This window comes from Melospiza melodia, chromosome Z (genome assembly GCF_035770615.1).
Source record: "Melospiza melodia melodia isolate bMelMel2 chromosome Z, bMelMel2.pri, whole genome shotgun sequence".
Lineage (NCBI taxonomy): Eukaryota > Metazoa > Chordata > Aves > Passeriformes > Passerellidae > Melospiza > Melospiza melodia.
Genome location: NC_086226.1, coordinates 14,010,776 through 14,027,528, shown reverse-complemented (window position 1 = coordinate 14,027,528; position 16,753 = coordinate 14,010,776). Strand labels below are relative to the sequence as shown.

Genomic DNA, 16,753 nt, shown 5'->3' with positions numbered 1-16,753 from the left:
GACCCCCAAGTCATAACTGACCACCCAAAAAATTTGGTACTTATTTCCAAATTAGCAGAAAAGTTGGCATAACTGGGCTGTTTACTCTCCTGTTCTCAGTTAATGTTCAATATGGTCCTAGAATGAGCATTGTGCAGTTCCATAGGCTGGTGATTTTTGAAGAATAAGCATTGTATCAGCCCACCAGCTGTGCAAACAGCTATTCATCTGGTAGAAAGTTGATCATGTTGTGATAACTCTTGATGGAAAATACCAGTCTAATTTTTTTGCAACGTCACAATTCAATCAGAGCATTGGTTTGGTTTGGAGGTTGGCTGGGGTTTTGTTGGTTTTGGTTTGTTTTTTTTTTTTTTTAATTTTAAGATGGGAGAGTAGTGTTCTGCAGGCCAGACATTTTTGGCAACTGACCAGATTCTGGGAGTTCCTGTGCAGACCTAGAGGGGCTGTGCACTCTCCTTGCTTTGAGTTTTCAAGAGAAACTGGACAAAGCCCTGTGGAATCTGCCATGGCTGATGCAGTGTTGAGGAGGAGGCTGGGATAAAGACTTCCTGAAGTCCTTTCCCACCTCATTATGTGATTCCAGTGCACGACTTCAGTTTGAGTGTTCCTACCACAGTGGCAGACTCTGCTAAGTCTGGTCTAGCAGCAGCCAGTTCCATTCCCCTAGACTGTCCTTCGGAGTCCTTAACTACACATGAGAGTAAAGGAGCTCGATGTAGGGAGTCAGGCTTGCAGGAGGATGCTCCTTGGCAATCAGGGACCCACCGCATGACTCAGAATGATATCAGCCCATTGTGAGATGTTCTGCCAACAGGAGAGGAGCTAAGCATACCCACCTGAATATTATCTGGGGTTTGGGACACAACAAGCTGCCCTTACCCACTGGTTTCCAGAACCACAAGAGCAACCAGATCTTTTCTATGGGATCACCACTTCAACACCACCATTTCATCTGGACTGCTACCACCACCATAACTAGCAGGGTGTCAGGTTGTATTTTGACCCTGTCAGTAGTTTTTCATTTGTATTATTGCATGTATTTTTTCCCCTTTTCCCAATAAATTGTATTTTTGGGCTAGTGCGTTTCACTAGTTTTGCTTACCAGAATTAAATAACATGAGCTTTTTAGCATTTTACAGTAACAGAGTTACCTTCTGGTCCATCAACACGTAGCTCCCATTTATTTATTTAACTGAATCTTGGGGGTTAGAGTTAGCAGTTGGTCACAAGTACTGCACTGAGAATTGGAGTTTTTCCTTTCAGTTTCTGAATACCTGTAGTAATGATAAAAATGTTCTGCAGGTACCTAGAGTTTTGCTTGATTTACAAATAAACTATTAAACAGAAAGCAGTCAGAATGGTGGACCTTCAGTGTAGTCAATGTGAACACAGGTTTCAAATCTGTGATCACTTTACAAAGTGAATTTGATGTTAATTGATTTCGGTTAGGGGAGTAGAAAAATACATCAGGAAAAACAGTCTTTATGAACCAAAATAAAAATGTGTGAGAAGTAATGAGAGTGGTCATTATTAATCAAGTTCAAAGTATGACATAGTGCTGCTGAAATGGTGAGTGTAGAGCTCCAATGAGATTCCAGTGGAAAAGCAGTGTGGAGTCTCATTTGGAAAGTCCTCCAAGCAAAGATAAAGAAAACAACAGAAAAAGAAAAAAAAAAAACTTTAAAAGAGAAAGGTTGCTAATCTTACAGTGACAGGACAAAGGGCAAAAATTACTCTCCAATCATATTCACTTGCCAATTTAAGATATACTGGAATTAAACCCTTAGGATTTAAAAATGGCAAAATCAGAGATTTTAGAAGTGGTTGCAATATAATAATAGATTTTCTTTGTTGTGAGTATATGTAACATTTAGAAACTATTCATCAGGGACTGTGTCATCAACTGTTTTCCAATGGGAAAAAAAAAACAACTGCTCTCTTCAGCAGTAGTTGAGAGATTAGATCTTTTTAAATGAACATTTAGACATTTAATTAGAAAGAAGATAAAAATTACTGTTTTGAAGAAAATATTCATTAAAATGTTTATTTTATACATCCAAAGCAGAATGCCAGAAATTAACAAATCCTAATGAAAACAAAAATCATCTGGAATAAGCCAGTCCAGACATAACTAAATGACCAAATAACCAGCCAACCAATCAAAGAATCCACAGACAAAATGAAGACACTGAGCTATCTGAAGCTATTTTCAGGGCATTGCCAGCTGTCCCTGACTAGCTGGTGACTTCTGGTGACCTTTCCAGGCCTGTCTCCATGGCTACGGCTGCCCCTTGGGCTGGTCCTGCTTTTCAGAATGAATTTTGATTCCTTATTTTAAGCAGGATTTCTGCTTATAGATCTACTTACTCAGTTTGATTTCTGCTTTGTCCTAATCAATTTCTCTCTCATTGAGGGGAGGCATCTTGGGGGGGAACTGTGTCAAAAGCCTTACAGAAATCCAGGTAAATCAGCAGACAGCTCTGACACATCTTCCAGGATAACCAAGTGGTGCACAGCACTCCTTTTCTCAGAAGCTCTTCCACCATCACAGCTGCAGCAAGATTTCCTGTGTGAGGAGGTGTTGCCAAAATGGTCCTGGGGCTCCAGAGGCTCTCAGCTGATGGTGGGGCGTAGGAGTCAGGCAAAGACATTAGAAGGAGGGGAAAGCAGGAACTTTGTCAGAGAAAGATAATTTATTTACTTTTTCTTGGCTAAAGGGTTCCTGGAATCTCACTAGTGCCACCATCAGAGCTGCCTCTTGCTGGGCTAAAGAGAATCCTGGGATCTGGGGGCTCTCCTCTTTTGGACATGCAGGGGATCCTTGAGAGAGTGGTTTCTGCCCTGGCCAGGAGCAGAGGGGCTGCAGATGCTGCCCTGGGAATATGGACCTGCCACTGCTGGTTGCTCTGGGTCCTCCTGGGGCTGCTCCAACTCTGCAGGGTCAGGCATAGTTTGGGGACAGCTATGACTCCCTTGGAGGCTTGCCTGTGACGTTCCATCTTCCTCCTCCGTGTTGAAGCTTGCAGAGCCAGTGGCAGGAGTCCTCTCCTGCAAGCTAGTGCAGTTGGAACTGCTGGAGCTGGTGATGGCCACAGGCCTGTTGTCCTCTCTGGTGTGATGGAAACGCAGCAGTCTCTGGGCCTCCTCACTGCACTGGCCCACGATGGTGCTGATGATGCCATGGACCAGTGGTGCTGTGTGCCCACTGAGGAGAGGCTGCAGCACCTCCACCAAGGCCTCTGCATTTGGACCATGGGCACAAAGGCTGTGCAGGATGGAGGCCTCTGCAGCCTCTGCCCTCCACCACTGATCCCCATAGATTTCTGCCAGCCTCTGGCACAGCCAGGGCTGCACAGGATCCAGGAGGTGCTGCTGTTGTTGGAACAGTCCTGCCCACACCTGGGGCAGAAGGCTACCTACAGGCTCTGGCTCTGCAGCCCCTTGCTCAGCTTGGTATAGTGTTCCCTGTGGGGAAGATGGGAAAGGGCCATGGAGGCTATTTTCAGCAAGGTGGAGGAGAGCTCTCTCTGCCTGTCTGCTGGTCTCTGGTGACTCCTCAGGATAGCTGATGGCAAATTGTATGTAGTCCTGTTCACCCCGCTCAGAAAACCTGACAGTCTCTAGAGGACTGTTGCAGAGAGGGCACGCGGGATTTCTTTTTGCCCACCGCAGGATACAGCCCAGGCAGAACTGATGATGACAGGGCAGAGCAGAAGCCACATCATTCTGAGTGTCCTGGCAGATGGGGCAACTCCACTCTGTCTCTGTGGCCATGTCTGCCTGTGGCAGCAGGAGGGGAGAGACGAGGACCAGGCATGCTTGGCAGGAGCCAAGGATCAAGCCAGTCTGAACCTAAGCTCGGCTGGCACCAAAATTCAAGTAGTGAAGGATGAGACCTCATATCCATCCCCCAGTGATGTCACAATCCACCACTCAATGGTGGATGCCACAGAGAGACATCTGGCGCCTAAATATAAACAGAAAGGAGTGCAAGGGCACAATCCACTCCCATGTGACATCATGATCTACCACCCAGCGATGTTATCCTCCACCATCCAGTGACATCACAATGGGACGTCATGGCACACCTTCATTCCCTCACACCTCGGCACTGGGTCTGGGACTACTGGCAGACATTGCCATGGAGAGAGACATGGGAGGCCAGCAGCCAAGCTGGGTCAGTGCCCTGGAAACAGTCCCCATTGCCCAGTGCTCCTGGGTGGCCTCATGCCCAGGGACTGGGCAGGACCAGTCCATTGAAAACGGCGTCTTCCAGACTCTGTGTGCCCTGGCTGAGACAAAGGCAGGATGGAATACACTGGGGCTGGTAGTGGCTGGCAGGGGCCATGGAGAATAGCATTCTCACAGTACAGTGGCAGAGATGCAGGAAAAAGCCAGCACACTGGAAGCCACCCCCACCAGGGCTCCCAGCAAACCCCCTTCTGTGCCTGTCGCTGCAGAGCAGGACCAGCCCCAGGAACAGAGGATTTTCTCCAGTTTCAAGATAATCTAGATTCTCTTGCCTGTTTACCACAGGGAACTGACAAAAAAAAAATAAATAAGAGGAAAGCAAGGTATAAAACAAGTTGGCTTGTCACAGACATCTTTGATGAAAAATCCTTTCCTTAGGTGCCCACAGCCCCTCACACGGTCGCCCCTCCAGCAGACCCAGTGAGGGCTCCAGCCGCGGTGGCCCTGCCTTCGCCAGCCATGCAGGTGGAGGAGGCTGAAGCTGAGAACCACGATCAGCAAGCGGCACCGACCCCACCAACCCGCCTGGCGGTTCTGCCGCCTTCCGTCGGCCCGGTCCCAGTTCAAGATGATCCTAAAAATGGCGCCGAGCCCGCAGGACCGTCTTTGGAACTGCCCGTGGTCCCGCCACCCCCAGCGGCTGCAACGGCACCGGCGATCAGCCCCACTTCCCCCCCGAGTTTTTCGGGCTGTCCCGTGGCTGCCCCTGCGGGGGAAGCTGGGACAGGGGAGGGGACGCCAGCCTGCCCTCTGGGGGAGGCGTGGCTTGCCATCTGACTGCGGGTGCAGCCCGGCTGCCTGCTTTCAAACTCAGCGTTTTTCGTGGGCCGGTTCGCGTTTGGTCGGGGGTTCCCCGTTGGGAGTTGGAATGCCTGACTCCCCCAGCGTGCCCCAGCGGTAAGGGGGAAGGTGGCTCCCGGGAGTTCTGCCTCTGGTCCCCAGCCCCGAGGGTGTGGGGGTGGTGCCAAGGGGCAGGAAGCGGGAACACTGGCATTTGCATTGCGGAGGCGAGAGAAAGTGGACAGCGACCGTCGCTCGCTTGCTGTGGGTTCGAGGTGGTGGTCCCTGGGAAAGCTTCTCTTCCCCAAGGGCCAGTCTGTACCGGTAGTCCAGGGAGGAGGAAGCGTGCGGTCGCTTGTGCTGCCCAGGCATTGGCAGCAGGGAGCCAGGTTGTGAGAACACAAGAGCCCACCTCGTGGTCTGGGTCTGGGCCGTTTGGGCTTTGCTTCCCCCGGCAGGACCTGGGCCACCATTCTGTGGGCTGGGTCTGGAATTCCTCATCCTTCCACGAGGGCCTGGGCTCCTGCAAGGCCTTAGAGGCTCCTCTCTGCTGCTGCTCTTTAAGAAAAAAAAAACAAAAAATAAAATTAAAAAAAAAAAAAAAAAAAAAACCAGGCAAAAATTAGCCTCAGCTGAAGTGGTTCAATAAAGGGCTGTGGCCGAGACATTCTAGAAATTTTCTCAAAATTGTTTGATAACTGTCAATGGATTTTTGATAATCATTGATGATTTTCTTTACCAGTTCTTTGTTTCAGGATTCTGCAAGCCTGTTTCAGGACCAAATGGGAATTTCAGAGATGGCAAAGAGGAACATCTTCAGTCCATGGACTTTTCCCTGAAGCTCAGCTGTTTGGACTTGAAGTAATGAACTTTCTTCGTATTGTTTTTTGCATTTTCCTCTATTGTAAGATTGTTTCAGTGATAGGATAGAATTTGATGTTCTACAAGTGAATTATTTCCCTGCTCATTCCACATCAGCACTTGACTGGGGTTTTGACTGGCAACAGATAACCTGTCAAGTGTTTGTTCTTTCCTCTGCATGGACACAGCAGACAAAATTACAAACACTTTTTTTTTTAATGTAATTAAAATAAAAAGGGTGATATGGACAGACATCTTTTATGAAGAATAATTTCCTTAGGATTTTTCCTCCTGAGAAGCTGAGAGGCCTCAGGAACAAAATGTAAACAAATTATCTGCTGCTGTGGAATGCAACAGGTGGATCTGTGATTAGTCTCGTGGTTGTTTCTTATTAATGGCCAATCACAGTCAGCTTGCTCGGACAGAGAGTCCGAGTCACAAGTCTTTGTTATCATTCTTTCTTTTTCTATTCTTAGCTAGCCTGTCACTATAAGACATGAAAGAATACAAGTTCACACCGCTATTCTCAAGGTGAAGAAAAAAGGGAAGTTTATTTTCTGACTCCAACATTTATAGTTTTCCAAAAGTGACAGCGGATTGGAGGGTGACAGTGCCATCTCTCCAATGAGAGTGGTCAACCCAACAGTCCATCAACTTTCTCCTTGTCCAGGTTTAGACCAAATTTGGGGGAGAATCCCCCAAAGGAGCTCCGGTAGGAGAGCAGATCCAATCGGCCCCTCCCCTCAACTGGTCCGGGAGAAAATATCTCCTTGGAGAAAGGTGGGAAAAACTGTTTATTAAACAATAAAATCTAAACGATATCAAACACTAAAATCCCTTGCCGCTCCAAAAGAGATAACAAACTGAGAAAACCCCGTCCCCGGGTTGCAGTTGCACTCGGTCTCTGATCAGTCCCTCCGGTGCTGGAATTGTCGCAGGCCAGGCCCAGCCCGGTGGGCCACAGGTGCAGCTGCCGGTGCTCTCCTGGGTGTTCAGTCCAGAGCAGGTTTCAAGACGTCCAAAGAAAAGGGAAAAAACCCCAAAAGTCCAGGGAACTTCTTTGCCTCAGCTAGCTAAAACTAACTAAAAGCAAAAGAGAGCTCTGTCCCACTGTCTGTTCATCCACAGACAACAATAGTCCAGGAGCAGGAATGTGGAGGAGTGAGTGCAGTGTCTGAAAAAAACTGCTGCTTCTTCTCTCCCCCCACTTCACTCTCTGTAACACTCTTAAAGGTGCAAAACTTATTATTCAACATAAACAGAATGAGACGATTGGGGATAAAAGCATCATATAGTCAACCCAGGACACTCCTCCTCCATAAAGGAATGCAAAACAATGAGTTATTTACAGAAAGTGTGTGAGAAAGTTCACTACAAGAATGTGAACACAAGGCTTAGAAAATCTTAAAAACCAGGGTGACATCAGCCTTCTGATGAAATCCTTTCTTCTGTTATTTTAGTATAGTTTTAATATATCATAAAATAATAAATCAAGCCTTCTGAAACATGGAGTCAGATCCTTGTCTCTTCCCTCATCCTCGGAGCCCTGTGAACACGGTCACATTGGTTTCTACTAATGAGGCTTTGATTACACCCATCCAGTCTCCGATTTCCAGTGTCTTAAAAAAAATACTTCTTTAATGCCATCAAATAAATTATTTCCATATCTAACCATCTCAATAACCAGTTAACCACTTACCTACTTAACAGCTCTCAGAAAAAAAAATCACATTCAATTAAGTTATATCAAAGTTAATCACAGTCAAAGGCTTCAGCTACTTTTCACATTACACAGGAAACCATGTGTCTTAGTACTGTTAAAATCTGCTCGAAGCTACAACTTTGGATTTAGCATCTGCCCAATTTACCTGATGCATACTGGATAAATTCAATAGCCAATAAAAAGAAAAGATATGTATGAAATAAACCTGCCTAAAAGATGCATTGCATCAGATATATATCACTAATACTTTCTTGAAAGACTAAATTTGGTGTGCAATAATTCTGAAGTTCATCAGCTGCCTACATTTTTCTGTTCTTAAAATGTAAAATTGTACTGCTCTCAAAAGTAAGAACCTTCCTCAGGCTTTTAAATAAGAAGTTGTTTGCAACATATTACTTCAAACAAGAAGTGTTTCTCAAATATTTTAAAAAACTTAAGGAAAGTGTTCTCTTCTTGCAAAATTCTCATTCCTCTACAGACCCAAGCCAATTTTGCCTAAGCAATCATAATCACTCAAACTATTACTATAACTTCCTACACTACAAAGTACTCCCAGTCAGCTGAATGTCAGCACAAGAGTATCAGCCCTGGGCAGAAGCCAGTGCAGGGCCCCTCCTGCAGGAGAAGGGATCAGGCCCTGCTTGGTAACTTTCATTTTGGCCACTTCTGTTGACCAGGTAAGACAGGTCAAAATGAAACATTTTCCAGCTGTTTTCCTCTGCTTTATCTTTTTAGGCAACAAACCTCTGTGCTGCTGGTGTCCTGGGTGTGTGCAGAGCAGAGCAGCCCCAGAAACCCCTTGGGCTGCCCACAAGTTGCCATGCCTTGTTCCCAGGTGTGCCCAGCTCTGGCAGGAGAAGGAGCCCGCAGCGCAGTGGGCACCGTGCCCTGCCCAGCTGGGGCTCTCTGGCACAGAGCAGCAGCAGTGCCAGCACCATTCAACCCGTTCCTGCCTTGGCTTCCCCTGGGACACAGAAGCCTCTGGAAATCAGCACTGCCAGTGGCATTCCCAGCTTGGAGCAGCTGCTGCTGGCGGGCAGATGCTGCCAGTTCGACTGCTTCCAAAGTGGCAGAAAGGCAGAGATGTACATGCACCGGAGCCCTGGACATGTCCAATAAATATGCAAAAATGTGGGAGGATTTTTAGGAATTATTTCAGCTGTTATGCCAACAGTGGCTTCTCTCCTGGTTCTGTGTAACGCCTTGGGTCCTTTTCTGAAACCAGCAGTCACCCCTGGCTTCATTCCCTGGTTGCTGTCAGTTGCATGTCAAAGCAGGGTTTTGTGGGCTCCAAGTTCCAGCTTTCAGGCTGGAGCGCCAAACTGTGTTGTTCCTCTTGACTGACTGTTCTCTCTCCATGTCACTGTGCTTGGAGCATCCACTTTTGCTATGAAGTAGGACACAGAAAGCAGAGAATAAAAATGGCTTGGAAACTCTTTGCTGGGAACTGTATGCTAGAGCTTTCAGTTCTGTTCTTTTGAAGAAATATCTTCATTTTCTGAATGGAGGATGAAGTGTGTTTAGCAGGGCTTTGGGGAGTGGTTTTTGTGTTTGAAACTGATTCCTGATCCATGATCTAGAAAAAAAACATGGCCACCCTCTGAAAAGTTAAATTTTGGAGCTGATGATATTAATAAGCAGGAAAAATAAAGCCTGTAATTTCAAAGAAATTTATCGCTTCAGGCATCAAGTCAAGCATTTCTTGTGAACTGTCCGGCCTTTCAGTCCAACACCATAGAGGATTTGCATTAGGCCAATGTGCAGTCTCCCAGATTCCACAGCCTGAGTTTGGCCAGCTGCTCCCTCCACTGCACTTTGTGGGCTCATGCACTGGCATTGGGGGTTAATGCTGGCCAAATGTCAGAGCACCCTGTAGAAGTCCATCCGAAAATCCTTCATTTTTTGCCTCACAATTGTCATGAGAAAAGACTACCGAAGGGTTAAAGCTGCTGAGCCAGTTGGGAAAGAAAGTCTCCTGCTTATCTACTGTGTTCACAAGTGATGTTTGCAGAACACGCCATGCTGTACTCAAAGGGGGCATGCTGCCCTTTTCTGGACAATTGAACTGGACTTTCTTCCAAACACTTGATCTGGCTGGACTGAGCTCTGGGGTGGTTCCCCTCCGCTCCATAAGAAGACCCCTCTTGCCTGTCTTCAACCACCGTGACGGACCAACAGAGATGCGAATCCCCTCGTCAAGGAACCAAGAACCCCTCTGGCACCCTATTGACACCCCCATGGCACCCCCATGGCACCCCTCTGGCAACCTCCTTCCAGAGACTGGGATTGTACTCCCTCCCAACTCAGGGAGGGGGAAAACTTAACGTACATGTGAGCATTCGGCCATGAAAACAATGGACTTCTCCCCTCCATGGAAACCTAATTTCAGTTACCTTCCCCCAACCAAGAACAGTATATATATTGGGGTTCGGTCCGACTGCCCTTGAAGATCTCCCCAAGACGTGTACCAGCGAGTTTCGGCGGCGGGACCCCGAAGACATCACGTCTTGGTAGCTATACCCCATTCCCTGACCTTCTTTCCTCCCTTTTTCCTTGTCTTAACCTTCTCTTCCCCATATCCCTTAACCAAACGCATATTTAGCTGTGGTTATAATCAATAAATTGCACCTTGTTGATTTGTTACTGCAAAACCCCCTGTGCCTTGTGTTGGTTATTTTTGTACCCAAAAATCATTCGTCACCCATTTATTTCGGGCGGACCTTCACACACCCACAAAAAAAATTATTCACTCCTGGCTTTGGCCGCAGCTGCTCATGGGGCTGGGATGACCGGCAGCAGGGCCTGTGAGGTGAGAGCAGGTGGAGCCCCAGCAGAGCCCCAGCAGAGGCAGGCTGGAAGGAGGCCCTTGGAGCTGCAAGAGGCAGCAGCCGGGCCCTGGGTGCCTGTTCCTGGGAGCGGGTGAATCCTCCGCTCTCAGAGCCCAGGTGGCAGCTGGCTGCTCCCGAGGGGAAGTGCAGCCGTGCTGGGCACAGCCCAGCCTGGAGGCATTGGCCGTCTGGAGTGTGCCCAGGAGCAGAGAAAGGCCAAGGGCAGCCGAGGGCCGCTGGGCTGCCTGAGGATTCCTCCTCTTCTGCCGGCTGCCCTGCAACTCCTGGCAAAGGTCAGCAGTGTGTGCAGCACTCTGGGCACTGGGGCAGGGAGCCGGGCTGCTCGGCAGGCTGGAGCACAGGGCAGCCTCCTTCAGGCCCGGCCGGCACTTGCGCCAGGGGAAGCGAGGCCAGCGTGAGGCAGGGACAGCTTGGCAGGGCACATCTGCAGGAGCCAGCGCCTCACGCAGCTCTGGGAGGAAGCGCCTGCAATCCTGCAGTTCTGCACTGAGCCAGAGCAAAGGTGTGAGATGCAGAGTGTTGTGCAGAAATATTGAGGCCCACCAGGCCAGCCTGCTTTGTGCTCTCTGGCACACAGCAAGCGCTGTGCAATGCAGCTCTGAGCTGCTGGGAGAGAGGTGTTAGAATAAACAAACTCCTAGATACAATTAAATGGAGACAAAGTCATTCAAGCAAAAGAGAACCTTCTTAGTAAGGATTCAACTGCGCCAGCTGTGTATCTCCCTCTCCTGAGAGCTGAACATAGACGCACGCCAAGATAATGCTGCTTTTTATTGCTTTTCCCAGCTCTGGGCCATCCCTGTCCCCTTTCCCTTTAGCTAGGTACTAGGGAACTTCTATTCTCTCCTGACAGCCTTCTTTTCTGTCCCCTCTCCTCTCCTTCTCCTTTTGGTCTGGTGTTCAACACCTCTCCTTTTTCAGCTCACAGAGCAAATTAACTGGAACAAATGCAAACCATAACTAACACCACCTAGCACCAACAACTTTCATTCTTTTTTCTAATAACTTTTTGGCTGCAGCAAAATATTACCTCCTATCTCCCAGAGGGAATCAGGGATGAGCCTGAGGCTTGTGCTTGGGTAGTGAACTGATTTGGAAGAGAGCAGAAGGGTTTCAGAAGGCAGTTTGTGTTTTCTTCATTAATTTCTGAAGGAAAGAGGCAATTCAACTTCAGTCAGCAAAAGCATTTGTGAGGTGCATTGACAAAATGCTTGTGAGCAATTCCCAGAGAAGGAAGGTGTTGAGAAAAAGTTGAATTGTAACAAATGCTGAATTCCTTTAGCTGTACCAATGTTGAGCCCTCTATTCCCCCAGCGCAGTGATTAATCCGTGCAAATGGCTGTCTTAGCCTTGAGAACAAAGAGAGTGGTCCTGCTAAGAAGGTTTCTGTCCTTTGGTTTGCGCTGCGGCAGGCTCTTGGTGGCCTGGCAGGCAAAGTGTGTCGCGGGCCGTGCCCAGGTGGCGGTGGCTGCGTGGGCTCCTGCGGCCCTGGCCGCTCTCAGTTTCGGCCGTGGGGCCTCCCCTGGCACCGGTCCCGGGGCTGCTCCCGGCACGGGCAGCGGGGCCGTTCCTGCTCCTGCCCCCAGGGCCGCTCCCGGCTTTGGCCGCAGCTGCTCGCGGCGCTGGGATGAGCCCGGCAGCAGGGCCCGGCCGCCCTGATGGCAAAGAGCCCCCGACCCCCCGGGAAGGGGCTCAGCTGTCACCCCAGCCCCTCTCGGAAGGCAGAAAGAAAGAAAGAGCTTCCTGCACCTTTTTCCTCTCTTAAATATGTTGTCCCAAAGGCGTCACCAGCTTTTCTAATTGGTTCAGCAGTGGGCCTATTTTCAGAGCCAGTCAGTGATTGGTTTTGCCTACACATAGAAAGAGAAAGCTTCTAGCAGCTCCTCAGAGAAATACCACTTTGGTGGCTGCCTTCTTTCCTCCTCTCCAAAACTTAAGCCATGCAAAACCAACAAAATTGGCCAGTGGTGGTCCTGGGGCTGGGGAACCTGGACACTCAGAGGACACTTGAAAAACTTGTTGGAGCCATTCAAAAATCTCACATGGCTTCACATCCAGACACACAGCTAAAGCCCAGCTATTCCTCTATTCTTTTTCTTTCTAACTGAGAAAGGAAGTCACAGGTGTTGGGATCTCTATTCCACATCTATTGGAATAGACAGCTATCTCTTTAAAATGCTGCAGTACTTAAGATTGTCAAATCAGCACTTCTGTGAGCATTCATTTTGCAATGCTAACTCAATTCTGAGTAACAGTTGTAGACTAAAACAATAACATATCTCTGTATTAATTAAATCCTATTTTAAGGAAATGGGTAGCCTAAGGGTTTTGTACAAAAGAAACCAACCAAGCATTGTTGAAATGAAAGATGTTACTGCTACTCCTACTGTCTGAAATACCTTTGAAATAAATTTAACAAGACCCTTTGAATGTATTTGCAGGTGTACAAGACAAGTTTCAGAAAAACCAAATTCTGTCCAAGAAAATTTGATAAGGCAGTGAAAAGCATATGTACATTTTCCTTATAACCTTGGGATTTCACTCCTTAAAAAATGGCAAAATTTTTAGATCAGTCTATTTGCAAAGGAACTGTTTATCCTAACAAGTTTGGATGCATTTCCCCTTTGATTACAAATAAAGTATTGCACCTTCAAGGCATACAGTCTTAAACCATGGTGTCATGTATGCACAGGTGACATTGCGCTCGTTGCCTCAAACAAGGGGAGCGCAAACGTATAAATCCCCCCAGACACGTCAATATGCAGACTGTTATCCAACTGCACAAACACCTTCTCTCCTAAACCAAATTAGTGCCTCTATGTTTGCTATCAGGAACTCAGAATGCTCTTTTTAGGACTTTTAAAACAAGCAGTGTCTTTGGATTTTTAAAATGTCACCAGTATTAGGAAGGTCTATATTGCAGCCAGTGAAGTTGCCCTGTGTCTGATGTAGGAAGCTAGCAGGAGGCTGTCACCCAGGGATTGGCAATACCATGTATAGAAGCCCATGCCTTGGGGTTTCCTCTGCATAAGTATTTTTTTCCTTGAAAGATTTATGATTTGAAATTGAATCAGAGTTAGTCAGCAGAAAGAAAAAGGAAGGTACTAATTGACATGGGCTAATCAGTTCCAAATAATTTAAACATGTTTTTGGGATAATGATGCAAGTTCAATGAATAGTTCAAAAATTTTCTTTTGGGAAGGGTATAAGGACATGACCTCAAGGCTGCAGGGCAAACCATTTTTTGTTAGTTAGAAATTCCTGTTATTACCTTCTCATGCATAGTTTTTAACCTTTCTGTAATCTCAAACGACTTCAATTCTGTGATTATTGCATCTGCATATCAGCTGCAAAAACCCAACATTAAAAGCCATGGTTGTATTTCAGTTCAAAAATAAGAAAACACACAAATTAATGAGACAGAGTAAAGATCCATTCTGAATTAGGTGAAGTGTCTGGAAGAGGTGAGGGGTCTGTGAGGCCAGAGCTGAAGGAAAAGTCAAATGCCGGAGACAACAAGGAGACAGAGAAAGAAAAACAGTAATGACCACAAGGTCAATCTGCCCCAGACATAGAAATTCCTTTGATAAAGAAGAACTGGTGCTAAATGTCACACGGAATGAATATGTATGAACTTATTGTGAAACTTATGCATATGCATTTGGAAGGGGGATAAAAGAAGACCCGAGGTCTTCAGAGGTACGCATGCCTTGTTGGGGGCCTTGCGTCCGGCGCGTGTTGTAATAAAAGCATACCGGGCTTTACAACTTTTATAAAGTTGTGAGGTTTCTTCTTTTCTCTGCAAAACATTAGTATTTCAGTGATAGCCCTGGCAGACCTTTTAGGTTTAATCCTATTCCTGCTATATTCAGAAATCTGCTCTTGACTTCAGCAGGAATTGGCATGAGTGACTAACCATAAATAAATATGGAAGGTAGTTGTTAGTGATTTTCAGCATGAAAATGATTTTCTAGACACTAAACAGAGGTGACAGGTGGCAGATAGATAGAAAATTCTGCAACTGAAACCTTCTAATGAAATACCTCTCTTTCTTCAGACCTAGCTTTCAAACACCTCTCTGAGATCTGTGGAGTTGATGGGAACCTCTAGTACCTTTATTGATAGTACCTTTAGTACCTTTATTTATAAAGGTAAATTATAATTTAAAGCTGTGAATGCAGAGGGAATATTTAACCACATGCAGTGTCTTTAGGCATTACAATCAATGTTTTCTTTTGCTCTACCATACTCCAGTGTATTTGAGAAAATAATAGTTATGCAAACCTGTGTGTCAGTGTAGTTAATTACAGTGGTATTGTATGGATGGATGTACAAAGCTTTGAGATAGAAAATGTAAGTTCAGACTTTGTTAATTCTTACTAATATATCGGGAGTGCTTTTGTTGATCTGATTTTGTGGGATTGCAGTATCTCTTCTTTTAAGGCAGCCTGTAAGATATAACTCTCTACCTCACACATAAGGTATTCTGTCAAACAAAACAAAACACAACACCTTGAGACAAGTCTAAGTTTTTTGATAATTATGGCCCATGCTTTGTTTATGTATAGTGACTATTTATTGAATTAGCACTCCCAAAAGGCAGATTTGCATGCAGCAGTGGGGAACAAAGCAACAGGGACCCCTTCATGCATCCAAAGAAGATCCCTTTCTTGTAAAAATCACACCCTTTTTATGCCTTTAATCTCAACCTAACATAACTGAACCCAAACTGAGACATAACAGAAATGAGCAGAAAGTAGGCACCCATTGGCTGGCTCAGCTGCAGGGCTGCTCTCCATGTGTCCTACCATCCAATCAGCTTCCTGGTCATATGCTGTCCACGCGTTCCTTCAGCCAATCACAATCCCACTTCCAGCTGACTCTCTCGTCTCTCCTAACTGACTCTCGCCTCTCATGCTATTTCTGCCTGTCCCCACCGGCAGCTGTGCCTTTCCCATGGGAATTCTGGCATCAGCCTTAACCACTCTAGTCATTATAACCCCCTACCCTACATCTCCCCCCTTTTTTTTAATGAAAACAAAACCTATTGGGAAAAGCCTAAGCAACTCCTAAGACATTAATAACAGTGACAACAATAATAACTAGAATAACTTTTCAAAAAATGTAACATAGGCTTATAATAAAGTAACTATATACACATTCTGGTTTGAAAGCAAAACCAGTGAGAGACTCCCAGTCAGAAATACAATTTATTAGGGAAAAGAAAAAAAAAAAGCCAAAATACATGCAATAATACAAAATAAAAACCACTGACAGAGTCAGAATACAACCTAACACCCTGCTAGTTATGGTGGTGGTGGCAGTCCAGATGAAATGGTGTTGTTGAAGTGGTGATCCTGTAGGAAAAAATCTGGTAGCCCTTGTGGTTCTGGAAACCAGTGGGTAAGTGCAGCTTGTTGTGTCCCAAACCCCACATTATATCCAGGTAGGGATGCTTAGCTCCTCTCCTGTTGGCAGAGCATCTCACAATGGGCTGATATCATTCTGAGTCATGCGGTGGGTCCTTGATTACCCGTTAAACAGAAATGGCTCCCGGAGGGAGTTATCTTTGAGTCATGCAGCAAGGCATTGATGGGCCCATTAACAGGAGATAAGGAAAAAAACAATGCCCCCCCTGGTTTCAACAGCTCTTGAGGATGGGAATAGAATATATCTTTATACTGTAACCTAGGATGACACATTGATTCAGGACCCTGTGACAGAAGGCCACACACACACCACAACGGAATCCACTTCCCACGATGGCCTGTGGAGATGCCAGCATAGCCTCTTCTCATATCAACAAGTCCAGTGGTTCTTTCTGTTCTGCAGTCAGTAAGTCCTTTGCCATCACAGGAGGTCTCAGATGAGCCTTTGTGTTGAAAAAATACTGCCTTTCACACGCAGTTTTTACCTTCTCATTGTGATTTAAAAATTGAGAAGACATAAGGGTTTAGCTCATGAGGGCACCCTAACTCCCCTTCTTTATATTTTTAAATACCAAGGCAGTGCCTGTTGTCCCTTTTGTCACCAGTCCACTGCTTTTGATGTTTTTTCCCCTTTGAGCAGCATCAATTTGTAATATCAGCCAAGCCTGCATCCAGCCTGATGCCGCTGATCCTGCAGTGGAAGGAGGAAGAGACAAGATGGAGTGCCAACCATTTAGGAGACCTTTTTCTCCAATACTAGTTTAGAGTAGGATAGTAGAGTAGGATTTTAGAGTAGCAATATAGAGTAGGATAATAGAGTAGGATTGCACATAAATAAATTTTCTGAGGCCTCAACTCTT

General features: G+C 46.3%; 1 long non-coding RNA gene across 1 annotated transcript; it reads left to right on the top strand.

Annotated features, from left to right (window-relative positions):
- Positions 1-5,015: 5,015 nt before the first annotated feature.
- Positions 5,016-10,202, top strand: LOC134431959 (uncharacterized). The gene is made up of 3 exons (XR_010031162.1): positions 5,016-5,148; positions 5,774-5,892; positions 8,351-10,202. It is a non-coding gene; the product is annotated as an uncharacterized LOC134431959 (long non-coding RNA).
- Positions 10,203-16,753: the final 6,551 nt, after the last annotated feature.